Consider the following 20,396-nt stretch of genomic DNA (forward strand, 5'->3'; position numbering starts at 1 on the left):
CTTCCTAACACAACAGCCATCTGCAAAGGAAAAAGATCCAAGTGATGGTATTATAAAGTCACATAAAGGATTACCCACAGCTCAGACGCTGACACAAGGGAGAAGGTGAACAAAAGAAACTTTAGTTAATAAACATACTTAGAAGAGGATCAGAAGCCAACAAATGTGGCTGAGAATCCGAAGAAAGAATACGGTAATCCAAAAGGCAAAGCAAACACAGACAAACTAACAGCACACACAAGGTGAGCACAGGTATATAGTCAAAAGGGACTATACACAGGTGAAAACACTGGGGCAAGCAATCAAAAAGGAGGGAAAACAGACAAAGACAGGAAATGAAAAGCTAAACAGCACACAAGGGGAGAAAAATTATAAAATAAAACAGGAAACTCACTAAACAGAAAATTAAACCATGACAGACATATCCAAAGACATTTTCAATGACACAAAAAGACTGATTGATTGAACATGGCAAACAGAGGAAGTCAAGTCCCTTTGCTTAAATATTTATACTGTCCATCATGTTAAAGTAAGCAGAAGAAGTGGCATCTTCGATAGCTTGAGAAAGATGCGTGCTCAGCCTCAGCCTTGAAAGAAAAGAAGAAAGTGACATATTTTGTCATTGGAGGGAACTCACTCCAACGAAATTTGTGCTCTGCATTTAACCCACCCAAGTGACGTGCACACACACACAGCAAACAGTGGGCGACCGCGTGCAGCGCCCGGGGAGCAGTGGGGGTTAGGTACCTTGCTCAAGGGTACCTCAGCCATGGACACCGGTACGGGGAATCGAACCAGCGATCCGACACCCTAACCGCTGATCCACGACTTGCCAGTGTTAGCCTATATTCTGTGATGCATCAGATTTATTAGCTGTGTATTCTTCAGTTAATGATAAGTGCATCATGCATACAAAACCCCTCCCCTAAGATTTATTATATTGATGTTTTCTGAGTGATAAAGCAGAAGTGATATTATTCCCACTCCCGGTGTCCGGGAGGTGGACACCCTCTCTATATTTAAGAGTAGACTAAAAACTTTCCTGTTTGATAAAGCTTATAGTTAAGGCTGGCCTAGCCTGGCCCCTAGTTATGCTGCTATAGGCTTAGACTACCGGGGGCCCTCCCATGACGCACTGAGCTCTTTCTTCCTCTCCCTCTCCTTCTGCACACATCTATGTCCCATTAATGCATATTACTAACTCAACTTCTTCCCTGGAGTCCCTGTGCTTTCTTGTCCCGCAGATTCCTATCAATCGTGGTCGGACCTCCTGCTGCGGTCCTGCTGTCGTCCTGCTCGAAACCTACTGCGATTACTACTGTTTAGTCATAATCTGATTTTATTCTGTTACGACTCTGTACAGCTACTACCATTATTATTGTTACTACTGTTGTTATCAAAATCACCATAATACCTTCTGTATACTTCATTGTCATTATCATTATCTACATTTCTGATACTTCTGGTATTATTACTGCTGCTATGCATCTCTGTCTCTCTCTCTCTCTCTCTCTCTCTCTCTCACTCTCTCTCCCTCCTGCTCTCTCTCTCTCTCTCTGTCTGTCTCTCTCTCTCCCTCCTGCTCTCTCTCTCTCCCTCCTGCTCTCTCTCTCTCTCTCTCTCTCTCTCTCTCTCTCAACCCAACCGGTCAAGGTAGATGGCTGCCCATCTTGAGCCTGCCGCCAAGTGCTTGCTCAAGGGGGAATGTTGGGCTCTCTGTATTACAATTTAATTAAAGAGTTTGGTCTAGACCTGCTATAACTAGAAAGCGTCATGAGATAATTTTTGTTGTGAACTGGCACTATATAAATAAACTGAATTGAAAATTGAATTGAATTAAATAAGAACAGCACATATTTGTTTTCACCTAAGATGTCTTCAGTTTTGACCAAATTGCAGACTGGATTAAGGATTTGAAAGGATACAGATGTGATAAGCAGATTCAGAATTTGATTCAGATTTGCTTCATTCCTATTAAACCCATCCCAAGTCGTATATAAACAATTTTAAAGGATGCGATCACACATTTCTTTATAGTTAGATTTAGATATTTGAGTTATGCTAGCAGGTCTCTAAACACTAAAATGTCTTTCACCTTATCTATCACGTATGTGGAGGTGAGACTGCTGACATCAAATAAGTGAGCTGAGTGGAGATCTCCACCACTCATATACCATCAAACTGCATACAAAGGCTGTCACCACAGACCTGAGCAAGCCAAAGGATTAGCAGGAAAGGAGCAATAAAATTGTCAGTGGCATAATCATCATGATTTATTGGAGGCACAAAGAAATACTGTAGGTGGATTGGTGTAGAGCCTGCTGTGTAATTGTAAGAACATAAGTTTAGCAGGGGAAAAAAAGAGGACCCTCTTTCAGATAGCCAATTTTCCTAAACTTTAATCATTTGCTTTCCCCAGCTGCAGAAAAAAATACCCATACCTTTTTCATTCAGAATACACGGTGAAGTAACCCAAACCTTAGGCAAAGACAGAGTGACAGGTCTGAATGTTCCACAGTACCTTTAATATAAAATGACTTTGAATTTAGCACTTCACTGTGAATGCACTTGAGGTTTTGTCAAGAATAGGAAATACATCTTCTTGCTTATTCTGACATGGAAAATATGTTTTATCTTCAACAACGCGACCTCCTCTTCTCATCATCAACTGTTGCTTGATCTCTCTCTTGCTTTCCGTCTTCACTGCAGGTCTCTGCACATATCCAGTCAGGCGAAAGTAGCATGTTACCCTTGGGTGAGACATCCAAGCATTCTCCTGCATCAGGAAAACAGCATGTCTGTCTTGGTTGCTACAAGTAAGACTCAACTGTACTCTCACAGCTTCTTGACTGCCAAAATGCATTAACCAGTACCAAACTCTAAATAATTAAATATCTGGGTGACATGCCTTGGCAAGAACACCACATTGCTTGATTAAAACTTTATCACCAGACACTGTGGAAAGTTTCCAAAACAATTAATTATCAGGGTATTAATGGTGGCGTGTCCTATGTAAAACACAATAAAGCATTGGGACTTAATTAAAAAACTCATTATATTTCCGTTTTCAGAATTTCCGAGTTTTCAAATAAATATGGCACATATTATTCCTTCTCTCTCAGTCTCTCTCTCTCTCTCTCTCTCTTCTCTCATTCTCATATGAGACACGTGTGTGTGTGTGTGTGTGAACTTTTGCTATCATTGGAACAATTACATATTTAAATCCAAACTATTTTTTTCAGTCTACTTTCCTTTTTTTTCCAACAGAAAAATTGAGAAATTAATTTCCGTCCTCCTCTGGTGCAGATGGGAATCCACAAGAGAAAGCTGCTCAGTCTTGTCAGTGAGGACGTGGGAGATGAACACCTCGATGGCAGGTGTCACGCTGTTCTTTTCTTCTCCACTACTTCTCATGCCCTCACTCCCACTTGTGCAGACCCGGTCCTCATCTTTTATGGAGTAAAACTGCATCAGCATAGTCTCTGAGAGAAGCCTTTTATTATTGCTGACCTCTACCTACCTGACATGCTCGGTCCTAGGCTGTGCCCTGCATTTAAATATCAAGACAGAGGCAGCACTATGGCATAAGCACTGCATCCACAAAACCCTTCATGGTCATTCAGTATAGCCTGTCATAACAAAACCCATCCCAGGGTCCTCAAACACACAAAAGGGCTCTTGCCTGTGCTAAAGAATTTTGACAAAGACATGAATAGAGATTGCTGGGTCAGAGAGCTCCCACAGGACGTGACATGAAGCAGTGCTAAAAGGACATACCTGAAACGCTGAGCAAACAAGCTATCTGCCTGTGAAAGAAAAAAATATACAAATGTAAAGGGGAGGTTGGATTGAGGGCAGCCTATACAAACATAGATACACACACACACTTGGCCTTGTTAGTCACAGCTTAATAAATAGACATAAAGACATTCAGCAATGCACTGAGTTGTTTCACACGCTCAGACAGACAAGCAGACAAGCAAACAATGAACTTGAGTAAAGGGTGGGTATACAGCACTCACTGTCACCGTGCTGACTTGCAACTGGGGTCAACAACAGTACTTAAGATGGCAGCGTAAGGCACTCAATAAATGTAATCGTTAATGAAAAGAAGGGCTTGTCTCTTGCCAATTCGACTGATGCAATTGGTTAGTTTTCGTCTTTACTCCTTGTGTATTTTTATCGATGGGATGAGAGGAGAGGCATTGAATGGGTGGCCATGAAAAAACCTGCAAACGGATGATCCTATTTCACATCCCTTAGAATTTTAACCAGATGAGCTTCGGGTGCTCTGTGTGTGTGTTTGTGTGTCTGTGTGTGTGCATGTGTGCACGCTTGTGTATGTGTAATATTCATGAGGCTGAGGAACAGAGCAGGAGGGTAATTTTCTGCACTCACTGAGCCAGGCATTCCTCAGGACAAAGGGACTGGGGAGACACATAGATTACAAGGTTGAACAGGAGTGATGAGGGGACTGTGCACACACACTTACACAACCACCAACCCACACAAATGCGTGCACATACACAAAAACACAGATGTACACATTCGACACCCCTATTTTCTCCCCTCACGGCTTCGCCAAATCCGACTCCACCCCTCTAGCTCACGGTCGCCTGCTTTCCCAAATCCCTCTCTATTCCCAAATTGCTTGTCAAAAGGACGAAATTAGAAAATAAAACTGTGCGGCTGACAAACAAGATTACATGCTGTTTGCACCTGGCCGTGGCAATTAAAGCTCTGATGACAAGCGAGGATGGCCTCCTAATGTGGTGTCTCAAGGCATATCAGCATTTTCACAACAAGTGCCTTTGTGGCAGCACTACCAGCCCCACTGCCTGTCATTCTTTGGCCCTTTGTGCTGTCTGTTGTATTCTGTCGTGAGCATGAGGTATGCTACATTGAGATATTCATAATTAAAACTGTGGCAACAGATACAGCCATAAAAGTGACACTCTACTGATTTGGATTTTAAGGCTGATTTAGCTGATCCAATAGGGACAGAAACAATAAAATGGGAGGGAAAACTGTGCATGCATAAAAATGTTGTTCACACGTAGCAATACAATTCCAAACGTCTTTGAAATAGAAAGAAAATAATGTTGTAGGCAAATATCACAGTTCAAATATGCACATTAGGTAATTTCTAAACACATCCTAATTTGATGTTCTGTGTGTTTTGTGCAAACAGCGCAGTCTGGGTCTTCTACTCCAAGTACTCATGTTCAGCTCAAGGGAATATTCTGAAAGCCCTTTATCTTAAATAGCCCCATTTGAATGACAGCAGACAAGCAAACAAAATTGTTTAAATGTACCACTTTCACAAGCTGATTGCTTTCTTCTCTCATATTTGTGCCAGAATAATAAAACGGACCCTTCGCGTAAACAGACGCCACATCATTATTTCATAAGTTTGCTGAGCTGTGCTCAGTAAATTATGTAGACTTTGCTTTCTTGGGGAAGACAGGCCTTTCCCTCTACGTTAGTGTATAAGCTGCCTAGATGAGGGCAGTGTCTATATACCATAAGCTAAGAAATATATCAAACCCCAGAAGTGACTTAAGCATGAAAAAGAAATCAACTTCACTGCCCGAGTTCACAAAAAATAATAGATACGGAAGTAAGTGTAAATCTATATATATATACTCTGTGTGAGGTTTTGTTATCTTTACTATGAGGATGAAAGCACCATATAAATGCAGTCCATTAGCTTTAATTGTTTATATTCTCTATTTACCTGCTCCCTTTCCATTACTTAGGTTGTTGATTCAAGTGCTTCTGGTTTTGATTAGAAATACTGGTTAAAGAAGTCCTTTACTTCTTTGGCTTAATATCAAAAAGATAATGTTGGCTTTTTCTCATCCCCTTTTGGCTCCTTGATGGTCTTTTAGGGCCTGTCACTGTCTGTGACTAGCCTATAAAGAGCTTAACTCTCCTCATTAGCAGTCGCTCTCCCCCTGCTATGTTGGCTCTGTGTGGCACCTCTCCCTTTAGTGGTTTCCAGTGTCTCTCTGTCTGCATGTGGAAGAGTATTGGAGAGCTGGGGGCTTCAGAGTGACAGATGGAGACTGCTTTGTGACCCTTAGAGATTGGCAAGCCCTTCTGTCCTCTCCTGATTGAGTGTCTAACTACCGGTCGCTCTGCTCACGTCAAACAACCCTGCTTTATGTTATCTAAAGCCGCTCCCACTTGGCCCTCTTGCTGCCATAGCAGTGTCAAATCCTGACAGCCGTTGTCATCTGCAGCTAGCACTGATGCCATTGAGGCTTGATGAATGGCACTTTTATGAGAGTAGTCAAACCCAACAGGCACAGGTTTGAATGAAGATGTGAATATGCATATTAAAATGAAAAGGAAAGGGGTAAATAAAATAATTCCTGGATGGTTATACAGACAGATGACTTGAGTTTGGAAAATGCAATAAGTGTCAGAAGTCATCACAAGTTTTTCTCTGTGGACAACTGAAGCATTTTAAATTTTTTTGTTGCAAGACTTGTCAACATTCACATTTAAACAGTAGCGTGGGACTTGTAGCACTGTTTATAATTATTCCCAATTTCAACCATGTGTTTCTAATGTAGCTTAACAGAACATGAGTGCAGATAAAACATCACACTGATTTCTGATGGAATTTTTTTTTTTTTTTTGTTTAATTTTACCCAAGCTAACATAAAAGCAAGAAAATACTGCCAGAAAGGGCAGAAAGAACCACAGACAAAGGCACTGAACCAACTAAATTACTAAATAGCACTCCAGTGAGGACTCAGCAACAAGGATCTGGAACAAAGCTTGAAGGGATAGATGTCTTTTCTGGGCTATGCTCTTCTCAGCTGCTCCAACAACAAACAAAGACTTTGGGGGTAACTCAAAGTAAAGGTCACAAGCCGCTGCTCCATATAACATGACTTACCAAAATCTCCATTATCACTGCATCATCATGTTTCGGTGGCGCTATGATCCGCATGTCAACAGAGGACTGTCGAGGATAAGCAGGGCTGATGGTAACTGCAACACATGGTTTGGTTTAATGTTAATAAAGTAAATGTACACTGTCTTGTAGTTTAAGTCATTATTGACTTAGCCATAATCTTTCCTAACTTTAACCAAATACTTTGAGTTCCAAAACACAACCATTCAAAATGTAATTATGCTTTATTTGCTACAAACATATGAAATATGTAAAAATATTTAGTTGAGTATACTATAGTTTAGTATAAGTGATTGATATGCACACTGAAAAGTATTTTCTCATTGTTTTACTATGAAAATGCAACTCTGGACTTTACCGTCAGCTGGGTGTTTGCTGCTGAGCTGTACTGTAGCCCTCTTTACCTGTTGCAAGACAATTACATTTCAGCAGCTTCCTGCCTTAATTCTGTTGTCCAGCAGTTGGTTGTCAGGTGCTTGACTTTCCCTGCCACATGTGAGGGACATCATTCAAGCTGAGAGTTCCACTTCTTCCATTTCAAATCCTCAGTGCTGGAGCTGAAACAGTGAAATCCTATCAATGTCCTAATAATTTCTGACAGTGCAGCATAATCTTTTTTATGTTTTGCATTTACCTCTGATTGTGTGCATCTTTTGAATTAGGAATTTGGTGTGTAATGCTGAGATGGTTTTCAGCCCCTGAATACCCAGTCACTGATGTGGGAAAGTAGCTGTTTTATTCTGCGTTGAGAGGTACCCAGAGAGTTTCCTGCCTGGCAGTGAAGAGCAACAGAGCAAAACAGAGTAATTTTAAACAGAGTATAAATGCGTTGTATCCCACCTGCACTCTTTCCATGTCTCTCTTTTCCCTCTTTATCACATACTAAATACATTATTCACTGGACTAAAACAGTGTTGCAGAGGAAAAATTGTCAAAGAACAATCATATCACAATCATGATTTGTGCCATCTCTGACTTTGCCAGCTTGTTCATTGCTCTCCTCATGATGGCACCCGGACCTCTTGTGTCTTTACAGTAATATCTTCCAAAGGAGCATTCACAAGGATACACACACACACACACACACACACACACACACACACACACACTCTGTCTTCCTGTTTCCAGACAATATTAAAGTAACTCCAAAATAAATGCACTCTGCCTTTCAATTCAATTATCTAGAGCTCTATAATTGGCAGCAGATATAGGAGAAAAAAATGTAATCAGTATTCACGTATGAGTTACTAAGCTTGTTTCAAAACAGCTTTGATTGATGCAGAGATGCCCTTTCTATGCACACAGAGGTGTGAAAGGTTGGATTCAAAGCAATCTGCAGATGCACTTGCATTTAGTTGCATAAAAATCTTTAAGCATCAACCAAGGGCATGGCAAGAACTGGAAATGCAAAACATAGCTATTTCACCTTAGATAGCATAACAGATAATCCAACAAAATGAATGTTTAAAGATAAGGACAGAGATAAAGTTCATAATAAAATCCACTGGTTACATTTCACAACAAGCTACACAAAGCTGAGTATTTACTAAGGAATAAGGGTGGAACAAATTCGGAATTATCTTATAATTAATTAATTAAATTAGTACCTGAGTGACTAAATAGGTTTAGGACTACCACTTTTGTGTTTGGAATTACTTTCCACACAGCTCCATGGTGAAATCTTTAAGCTTCAGTTGGTACCTAATCTGTTACATCTTTCAGGTATCAGCATCACTAAAGCAACAGAATATGGCATGGAGGTAATATATATGATCTCTGATTAAAACTATAAAGAAAAGTCTTTTTTGGGGATTCCTGCTGTAATGAAGGACTACATAGTGACAACTCGGTATGCTACACCTCTTTGCTTGTATGGACAAAAGGAGCTAGCTAACTAAAATAATGAGAATTAGTACTAGTATGTTACTAGTTCAGTGGTGCTCGGTTGCTCATTCACATTTTATCAGGAGCAACTCAGTGCTCAGTATGTAAATTCACAGATATCTATGAATCCAGTGAAGGAACTGCTTATTAACACTTCATTAATTTTTACGTTGTATCTGGTTTGTTCCTCACCTGTTCTTCAGCAGCTGCTCACAGTTTTGGGTAGCACATTGTTAAGTCTTACCAATGCATTTAATCCTCTGTTTTTTTATCCATTTTTTTAGATCTGTCTTCTTTTGCAGTAGACTGTGCAGGCTCTCCTCTGTGAAGATGTCTGTATTCTGTATAGATGGTCATCGAACCTGTCTAGACAGCCAGGATGAAGCTGTATCCTAGAAGAATATCTGTAAACACCATTTTATATTCACTCTGCTGTTCAGTGACTGTATGTGGAAATATCAAGGGAATACAAAGACAATTCCCTTGGTAATTGCTATTTTTTAATATTGTATTGCATTATCTGTGTTGAATATTTCATATTTTCTGATAGATAGATAGATAGACAGATAGATAGATAGATACTTATACTGTACTTCACTTTCTTTGAAATAGTTCTTGTGTGCTTGCTTACTTATTACTTCTATTTGGTCTGCAGAATTTGGTCCTATGCGTGTCACTAATGCTTAGTTGTCTACAAGAGCATCTCTGCCTATTTAAACATTTTTATTAATTGATAAAATAAACTGAAAAACTTTCAAGCAATAAAAACGTATGGGTAACATTACTGCCTCTATGTGTACTAGTACTAACTATTGTTGCCCCTTGGTTATTTCACAAATTGCCTTGTGCACTATCTGAGAAAGTCAATAACAGCCGAAACAGGAAGGGAAATTTCAAAAGTGTCCATGTTTGTCCAGAATCATATAATATGTGTAGAGAGTTTCATCATATGTTGTAAAGACAATAGCCTAAATATCGGCAAAACCATTGGGCTTGTGGTTGACTACAGTGCTTCAAATATGGATGTTGCTGCAAAGAAGTTACAAATTCTAAAATCTTGATCCCTCATGCAAATCTTCAATCCAGCACCACTGATCTGTATCACTAAACTGGCTTAGCATCTCATTTTATGTGACAGTATAATTCCTACAATATAATTCTATGTTGCATAATAGTGTTATGCATGATTTTGTCATCTATGTTAGGAACTTGATATCATATAGTCATGTCCTGCATTGGCACTCCAGCCAAGTGGCAATAACTAATAAAATTAATACATTTACAGCTGACACTTTGAGGGCAACCAAACTGCTGATGTTGCTTAGGATATAACTGAGTTTGACACCCCTGATCTATGCAATCACCACCATTTCAAGATGGGCCCTCAAGATTGGTGTAACCAGTATCCAAGGAAGTGTGAAATATGGTTACTGCATGCTTTCTGTTCCTAAGTTACGGTGTTGGATAATGGACAGAAAGGTATTTCTGCAGAACCTTATGTAACAGCGAAGTTGACCTCTGACCGAGTTATAAAATGTTATCGTGTCATCATTTTATCCTATCAGACATTTGAGTGAAATCTTGACATACTTAGTGTATGAATTCTTGAGTTATGACTAAAAACGTGTCTTGTGAGATCAGGGTGACCTTTGACCACCAAATTTTAATGGATGAGTACAAGTGGACCTTTGTCTGAAGAAATTCCTTTCGGGCAGTTTTAAAATATTGCATTCATGAGAAACGGATGGACATGAGATCACAATGACCCTGGACCTTGACCTCTGACCATCAAAAATCTGATTAGCTCATTCTGGGATGGATGGAAGTACAGGTGTATGGATGGATAGACAGAGCCTGACAGATGGGCATACCGAAAACATATAGCCTCTGTCCATGGATATTGCTGTCATGGAGGTATAAAAACATCTCTGAATGTATCAAGTTTAGTCTTTTGGGACAGCTGTGGCGTTTTGTGAATCAACACAACAGGCATCAAATGAAAGTGGGCCATTATCCCTCTCATCCATCTGTTCGACTGTACTGTAAAATATAGTTTCTATAGTTTCTGTTTCCCCAAGCTATTACAAGAGATCAATTTATCTATAGTTCCATGTCTAGGGTCATCATTCAGCAATTCCATCTCAGCCACAGATTGCACTGTTTTCAGTAAGCATCAATGACTCTGAGTAAATAGTGGTCTTTTTTCGCCTGTACACTGTATTGTGGATATTGTCTCATAACCCAGCAAAGGTTTTATTTGAAACAGGATGTTTATATGTGTGGCCAGCTTGGGGCAGTGGGAAATCAAGAACCCTGACTGTAATGAGCTACAGAATAACACCTAAGGATATAGTTTTAACTTGCAAACATAATGAACACTTAAATGCACACAGATTAAATTAGCAGAACTGTTAATTTAAAAGCTGAAAGGTGAAAAATAAAAGACTAGAAAATGTTTTTAAAATTCACCACATTTTTATTAACTAGATTTTTTTAAAAGCAAATGTTTAACTTTGGAGAGCAGGGATCAGCTAAAACAAAGAAGCAGCTCCTTACAGAACATCAATATTAAGTGTTAGAATTAGTTAAATTACATTAGCATACTTTAATATTATTTAAAGGAAGGGGGAGGGCTCTTTACCATCTTTGCAGAACGAGAATGGAAACAAGGTTAAAAGAATTCACTCTAAAACAGATGGATTTTCAGGATACAATAAGATTGTAGGTGGATCTGCAGCATGTATGCAATATAATACACATTATAAGAGGGAAAAACACAGCAACAATACTGCTGATGAAAAAAGGTATTCAAACACACAATAAATCACAGTAAGAATGACAGATACTAGACTTTCTAACAACAGAATGAAGGACAGTAAACAATAGAAGGCGAAGAATAGAAAAAGGGGGAAATAGAAGGAACAGCAAAATAGTCAGCAACAGACACAAAGAAAACAATGAAAGAAAATTCAAATGAAGGAAAAAAACTAAAGAACAATTGCTCATGTTTTCCAATATTCATATAGCCTTTTATTAAAGGCTAACCATCATGGTTGGCACTTCTTGAATTAGTAGACTAAACTGTAAACATGCACAGTGACTGCATGCATTCAGAGACCAGCGTCCATACAAACTTTGTGACACACTTTGCAAATACAGATGAGTCACTTAAAAAGTCATCTTAAAATCACAATGTGGTAGCTAACATCAAGAAACACAAAACGTGACAAGGTGACTCATCAAGCAGCAGCTACAGTAAATGAAGAGGATGTGTGGTGGACTTGTAGAGACACATGAGGAAGTCACACTACCTTCAAAAGTTTTAGTCTATCTCTTCTAATGGATCACCATCATCAAGAGCAATATCCTGGACAGCAACACAAAATGTACGATAGTTAACACCATAATAGTTGGTAGCAATTACACTGACCCAAAAACAGCCTTTAAATTGGCAACTTGTAAAATATTCAGATTTTAAAGAAAGCTCCAAAAACAAAGGAGCCAGCATGTCACCAAGAGTGACCACCCACTGCTTATTACTATATTGTTTGTTAGAGTTATCTTGGCCTGTAGTTTTCTTTGGCTATCACTATAGCTAGTGTTCAGCAGGCCTTATGGCTCACTGGATTGTGCCTGGACCCTGACCTTAGATCACGGGGGGAATCACCATGGACAACAGGGCTCAGCTACATCTGACTGAATACAGCTGTGCACCAGACTGGGACTTGACACAGCTTCCAACACCGGTGGGGGTTCATTTTTACGACAATAAATAGAGCATGGAAGTGATTTTACCAGCTAGTTGAAGCTAGCTGGTTAGTGAGCTAACTTCAGTAGATGCCTCTGCAACATGCTTTTGGCATAACACAAACACTGTTTTTACATAACTTATATAGCTTATTCAAATTACTGATTGGTAAATAAATAATGGGAAAAAATGGGATGTGGCATTTACATACATCAGCTCATAAATAATATACTTAAGAATAAAATATTGAGGGAACAGTAGCATGCAAGTAAACACAGTCTCTGACAGGTCCATATAGACAGGTGAATGAATCAATAATGAGAGCCAGTGTTATCATCCACAAACAGGCAGTTGCACCATTGACATGCAATTGTTTTGCAATTATGCTCGAATACTATGTAAAACATGTCGTGGAGGGTACCAGGATGTATAAGAATATTCCTGCCCCATGTTTAGGGCCTTTTACTGCAGATAAAAGTTCATACTTTATGAATATCTACAAAGACTGTATAGCACAAGCTTGTCTAAGTCATGAATATGAGTCATTAGATTTCCATTGTTACCCTTGCATTTCTATTCTCTTACAAACAGAATAAACCTGAATGCCATTAAGTGAATCCACCATCAAGAACTTAATGTGTGGATTCATCTGTCCCGCAGCTCCTCTCTCCTTGGCCAAAACTCACAGTCTTAATGATGATTATAAATGTGCTGTTGGACAGCTGCTGTGACAGTTGTGAATTTTAATCAAATCATACAAAGCAATCTTTCTTCAAATGCTTTTGTATATTTTATCTAAAAATGACAAAATTCATGTACATCTTATCAGAAGCAATGATCAGTGCCAGGGTTTGCTACACGCGTGGTGATGAATGAAAGTGACATGTAGTGTCAAGGTGGATTTAGTTGCGATATTAAAAATAATCATGTCAAATAGTGATTGTTTTAATCGCAAATGGATGACACAGGAGTAACCTGCAATGCTCACAAGAACAAAAAATGCTCATACATTAATAAATAGCAATTAAAGGTGTTGTCACTAAACTTCAATATGAAGTGTGCTTTTAATAATAAACTGACTCATGAATGCTGAATGTTCAGTATGTTGTGTAAGCTCAGTGTGTAACATAGAGCAGCTTTTCTCTGTTTGAACAAAATGTCTCTGTCCATGGTTCTGAAGTCCACATAGAGAAGGCCTTTACCCTGTATGCACAGTGTATACAGTTGCATAATATGTATAATAAATACACACATGACAGTGTCTGAGAGCATTGTTACCAAAAACACATCCAACTTGACAGCTGTGGGTTTACTGTCTCACTGGGAAAATGATGCCTTATGTGTTGTAAAGGTATACATTACTATAGATACATGCATTAGTTATCCAGAAGATATATAAAATTATAAACTCATCAACAATGTTTAACTGTTTTATCCAAACATGAGTTGTTTTCTGTATGTATTCTGTAGGTATTTTTTTCACTTTTTCGCTGTGGCTTTTAATTAAAACAGATGCTTTGCTTTTTCCCCACTTGCGCATTTTAAAACAAAAAAGTAAAGAGAAAATAAAAAAAGGAGGAATAAATGAAGAGGGAGAGACTATCCCCTGCTGCTCATTGGTTCTCTGTGTCTTCCTTGGTCCAGGAGGAGCACTGTCACATTTATGCCTAAGAAGACAAGTGCTCCCGCAGCTCCCTCTCCTGGGTTTTCCAACCCCATCCCTCTCTTTGAAGATCCTTTTTTTTCTTTTGCAGCATCTGCTTTTTTATCCTTCCCCCAGCCAGTGCTACATTGCCTCCCTTCCTCTTTTCACACTTTGATTGCATGTATCTCTCATCGGAGTCCTCTGGCTAATTGCATCATTCTAATGGTCTTTTTCATGATCATACACTGTGGCGAGTTGACGTTTCATGCAGCTTATTAATTAGAATTAGCGAGAATAGGACAGAAAAGTGAAGAGAAAGTGCTGATCAGTAGTTTGAGTGTAGAAATTGCAATTGTCTTGGTTCAGGGTATTGTGACTTTGAGGGGATCAGGAAATGAGGCTCATATCCAAAAACTTTACATCATTTCTGGCTAACCCCTTTATTTTAATCCCATAACATTCCCAGTATAAATAGCCACTCGTTCTGTGTAACATACCAGTAAACAGAGGAGTGTAGTGGTGCTCTGATGTCTATTGACATTTTATCTCACTTGGCTGCAGCCATTATCAGCAGCATCCACACAGCAACAGGACTTGGCCTGCTATTGAAGAGAGTAGGTGTCTCCATCCTCATCTTCTCCTGGCACACACACACACACACAGACACACACACATACAGACATGCACACACACGCCCACACACACATACACTGGTGGCAGCGAGGACGAGGAAGTCTCTTGCTTTAGCTGGAGGCTTACCTCTATCTCTCTCTCTGTCTCTCTCTCTCTCTCTCTTTCCACTCTCAGTCACTCTGAGATGCTGCCACGTCAGTGCAATTTAACAGTTCTTTGATCCATGTCCTGAGAGTGAATGGCAACAAATTAAGCAAATTATTTGAACCACCCACAGGCCTAAGGCAAAAAGAGAGGCGGGGGGAGGAGGGACCAGGGGATGCTACAATTGTTAAATGGAGGGTCGAGTGTGACTGTCAGAGCAATAAAGGAGGGAATAAAAAATAAATAAATACGTCCCGTATTTAAATGTATGGGATAACCCAGGAATGACCTGAATCGGGGAAATGTTTTCTGCCTCAGTGGCATCCACCGGTTCTCACTGAGAGCCCAGTTCAGTGGTTAGTGGAGGGCTGGCTGTGCTATTTACCTCTGCTTAGGCAGACAAATCTTTGTCAGCAGTATCAGAAAACAACATCGCCACTACGTCTTATCTTTAGGAGGAAATCAATTGGGTGTGAAAGGAATTTCTATCTCTCTTCCTTTGCATTGCCCAAAGAAAAACAATGTTTGTTATTTGCTCACTGGTGTCTCTCTGTTTTTGGATATATTGTCATTGTAGTCCTGGTGGGATGCTGACAGAGTTTTTTGTTGTTGTTGTTGTTGCTGCTGTTGTTTGTTTTGTTTTGGGGTTTTTTTTGGCAAAAAAATGAATAAAAAAGGTGGAGGTTAATTATATTGAGATGCAAAGTTAGAACAAAGGACAGTGAGACACACACTACAAAGGCATGGGAACACAACATGTATAGTTTTTAGTCATTCCTGCATTTATCAATATTGTCTTATTCTGTATATGGTTAATTGCTGCATTTAACTTTTACTTTAAACTTTAAAAATCAGCCTCTCATTCACCCATTTACACACACTGCTGCCATTGGCATGTCAAGCAAGGTGCTGGCCTACCCATCGGGAGGAATTAAGTGTCTTATCACAAGACACTTAGAAGTGGATAAGAGGAGCTGGGAACTGAATCACCAAACCTTTGATAAGTGGACAAGTTGACTCACAGTCATCTATTATTTTAATTTCAGTGGCACAATGAATGCACAAAATGCAATTAAAAGGGTGATACTACTGCTTGAATTCCTTGGGCAAAAGTGGATTCTGCTATCTTTTTTTTTTTTTTTTTTTTTAATTGACAGGTGACAACAACTGTCACTTCAGGTGTCTGAAATGTTTGGAATTGTGGTTAGCTTAAACAAGCACGATGTGGATTTCCATGCTCTGATTTTCAAAGATAACATGTTTCAATGTTCACACTATAGGTTACTAAATAGGTCTGATTTGTTCACGCTTTTCTGAACTTGTTAAATTTTGTGCCAGTTAAAGGTAACCCGTTGAGCTTTTGACCACTAGTAGACCTATGCAACAACTACAGGACAAGAGTACATTCTATAGTAAATGTGTTATTTTGTGTGTTTATAGGTTTTACAAGTCAGTCTCACATTTGGATATATGAACAGTGTATGAATGATAAATCTAATATAAAACTAATATTAAATAGAGCAAGACAGAATGCAACATTTTGAAGTTGATGTAATATTAATAAATTCATGCTTTTAGGATGGGAGACAGCACACTCTCTTTAACCTGAACATTTTTTTATTATCATTTTTGTTATTGTCCTTTGATGAAGGAAATACTTCAGGAAAATAAATAAATGAATTAATAAGTGAATAAATTAATAAATAAAAATTGAATTTGACAGATGTACCCTACACCCCATCAGCTAAGGTCAAAGATGGTCTTTCCTTTATAAGTGCAGACAAATAGTCATCTCAGAGGTTTTGCTACATCCTCTACTTCAATACATGCCATCTGCTGACAGAAATTGTGCTGCAGCAGTTTCATACTTGTTATATTACTTGTAATGTCTCCTTTCCGGGTAAAATAATGAAGGTGATGTAAATCCAAGCCAATTTTTCATCGACCGAAAATGTTTCTTTCCAAAGGAGACTGAATGCAACCCACAAGACGTCAATCATTCTTTGCCATTACCTCTCTTCCAGTGCTCCCATTCCTGAAATAACTCTTCTCCATAATATTCACCATTCTAGCCATCAGGATTATGTCGCTCTCAGCATCCAAGTCTTCAAGTCTTCAAGCCTCCTGCATGATATCCCTCCACTCAGTCATCAGAATCTAAGTTGGATAAGTTGTCCTCATCCTTGGTGTCCTCTGCTTATCTTCCCCAAGTTAACAAAGGAACTGGGCAGACTGGAGCTCTGGCTTCTCTACTCATAATGTAATTTCACAGTTCATTATAGTCCAAGGGCCATTTCTCTCAGATGGTGTCAGCAGTCGCACTAGATATGCATTATCTGGCAGATCTGGGTCACAGACTATTTGCAAATCACTATTAGCTCTTCTCTGTCATCTGTCCAAATGTTAGGACAGTCATACAAAAATACTCGAAAGTTCACTAGTTAAAAGTTAATTTGATATATTTTGCTAATATATTCAATTACCTTGGTGTACCACCCACTGAGTACCACCCACTGAGAGAGTGAGAAAAATACAAAACCTAAGGATTATTGCATTGTGGAATTAGATATAGACAGCAGCTTTTCTCCATTCCTGCCTATTGGAATACAAAGCATTTTGTTTTTGTCTTAAAGTAAATCTGACAGTCCACAATGGTAAACTAATTAATGCTTAATGCTTCACATTATTGTAATGAGTCTTAATGAAGCATTTTCCCAGAGCCATTAAGATAAAGATTGTAATGGATTCAGCATACAGGTGTGCTAACATTTATCTTCAAATCAATGGATTCCCACAGCCTGAGCTGTAATTAGACTGTCAGGCTCTGATAAGGGCAATGCCAAACTGGTGCTGTGTACTCAGCAAATGCCTGCATGGATATCTGTGTGCATGCCTGCATACCTTTACATCCTCTGCTACCTCAGCTGAACTGCTGTGCAGCAACAGACTTATTATAAATTATCCGATTAACCCTGTGAGACTAAGAGCAACTCTTGATTTTTGCTGAAGGGTCAGTTGCTTTATTACACTGCATAGCAACAGAAAGTGGGACAACACGTAGGATGAAATAATTTGGTGAGGTGATTGTGTGTCTGCAGAATGCAGATGAGTGCTTTCTCTTTTCAATATGCTGTTTTGCAGGAGAAAAACCTTCAAATTAGTATTGAAAGCCCAATTGATCTATTGATCTCTTGCGTGAAGCCGTTATGCACTGCTTCAGCAAAACACGTGGCTGCCTCATGTCAGGATTCTGCTAATAGGCAGCATTACTGAGCTCTTTAGAAAAAACATGGATCAGAGATCAGTGTTAGGATTGAGAAAACAAGAAAAGCATAATGACATGCACAATTTGACAAACAGTGAATTCTAATTAACAACTCTCACAGGTCAGATACTCTTCAGAATATTCTTGAGGGTAATGCTTATGTGCATTTAAAAAGATTGGAGGAATATGCTTATATTTGTACTAGGGGCACATTAAGGGATTCTTTTCAGAAATTATATGATAGGAGATTTCTGACAGTTTTGATCTTTAATGGGTCATTTACTTGATGGCAAACACCTAACAGAAAGGCTATGCACAAAAATATGGCCCCAGATCAGTTTGACTCTGGGATCCGAATAGCAGTACCCATCTAAATGTCAAGGAAATTGCCATGATTAAAAAATAAAGTAAATAAAACATGTCAATCAGGTGCATTTAAGAAAATAAATTCAAAGAAAACATCCACAAGGTAAGAGAAGTCCTTAGAGATTTTATTTGCACAGCTTGTTATGATAATGCGACGTTAGTTAATGATGACAATATTGCATGCTTTCATCCAGAGAAGAAAAAAGCCACACTTCGTTTCCAATGCCCCAATTGTTGTCCACATAACAGCAGTGTTAGCATATGAGCACAACATGATGTCATTTCAGAATCAGAATAAGCTTTATTGTCATTATAGTGCAAGTACAATGAAATTCTTTACCAAACATAATGTAGTTGTGAAAGAAATAATGTGTCAGCATACACAAGCTGGCGTGCTATTCTTTATTTCATACAGTACAAATTATTGGCCACTCAGACAAACCAGTTTAAAAGCAGCTTTTGCCCCACTGCAATAAAGGCAGTGAACTGCTCGTGTTATCCCCCAGCTCATCGAGCACCTGCTTCTCGTTCGCTGCAGTGTTGACTCTGTGGTGTTGTTGTGCATTTGTGTAGCATTGTATGATATGTGGTATTATACACGATATTTATTATAGTTTGTGTATCTGTTTTTATTGCAATGTGCTATTATTTGTATTGTATGTAAGTAGTGCACTCCTCACTGTGACTGTGTGGCTGTATTGTCCTTGATGCTGTGCTGTTATGCACTCTAATAAGGACAGCTGTGAGATCATCAAAGTGAATTGAAGTGAATTGTTGTTATTTATTTATTTATTTATTGCTGAAAAATGAATTCCCAGCACTTTTTATGAACCCAACATGGATTAAGAAAAGGAGAGACAATAAATACTATCTGCTAATGTGTATTTGCATTGTCACTGATGGTCATATAACTGCAGGAAACAATGATGTGAAAGTGGACCTTAGACTTTATGTTGAGTTATCTCTTCTGAAGTCCCTAAACTTTCTGCGGGTTCAACCCAGTTGCAGAAAATAATCCCCAAGTCGTGTAGTCACATTGCCACAGGCAAACCAGGAGCCCGCTGAAGTGACAAGAAAAACAAAATCTGAAAAATCAAATTCCACTAGCTTTGAAGGAGCAGCAGTAGCACTTCAGTGGGTTGAATTTTTCGAGAGGCTTAATAAAGCAGCAACATTCACTCAGAAGTGAATTAGAAAGTATCAGCACATGCATCACTTAGTGATCAAAGTACTTAAATGAGTTTTAAACCATTACAGTAATTTGTTTTTGTTGGGGCCAGAACAAATTCAAACCTTCTACGCTCCCCACTTCACTTCTACTCATTGAGGCTTAGTCAAGCATCATGGGAAAGGCTGTAATTACATGCATCCATAATGAAGGCATTGTAAAATATTCATTGAATTCATCTTTAGAACCGCTGTTGTACTCAAGGCTGCGATTCCCCCTTTTCCACACAGGGTTAACTGGTGCAGTTTTGTCCGTTGACTGACAATGGCCACAGGTACAGCTGCCTTATGCCTGTGAGCAAGTTTTTGAGTCACAGAGCATTTCTAATTGGTCTTGACAGGAGCTTCTGGTTGCCAGATCTGATCTATACAGCCCCTAGAATATTTATTGTTTAACATCATCCCTCACTGTGGCTCTAAAAAATAGATTATTTAAGATCTAGTGGACGTAGAGTTGTTATTCCAATAACAACTGGCTGAAATAAAAGAAAAAAGAAAAGCAATCAAGGAACACATACAATAGTACATAAGAACTGTAAATGCCTTTGATCTGCTG

Source organism: Scatophagus argus, chromosome 5 (genome assembly GCF_020382885.2).
Source record: "Scatophagus argus isolate fScaArg1 chromosome 5, fScaArg1.pri, whole genome shotgun sequence".
In the NCBI taxonomy this organism is placed as follows: Eukaryota; Metazoa; Chordata; class Actinopteri; family Scatophagidae; genus Scatophagus; species Scatophagus argus.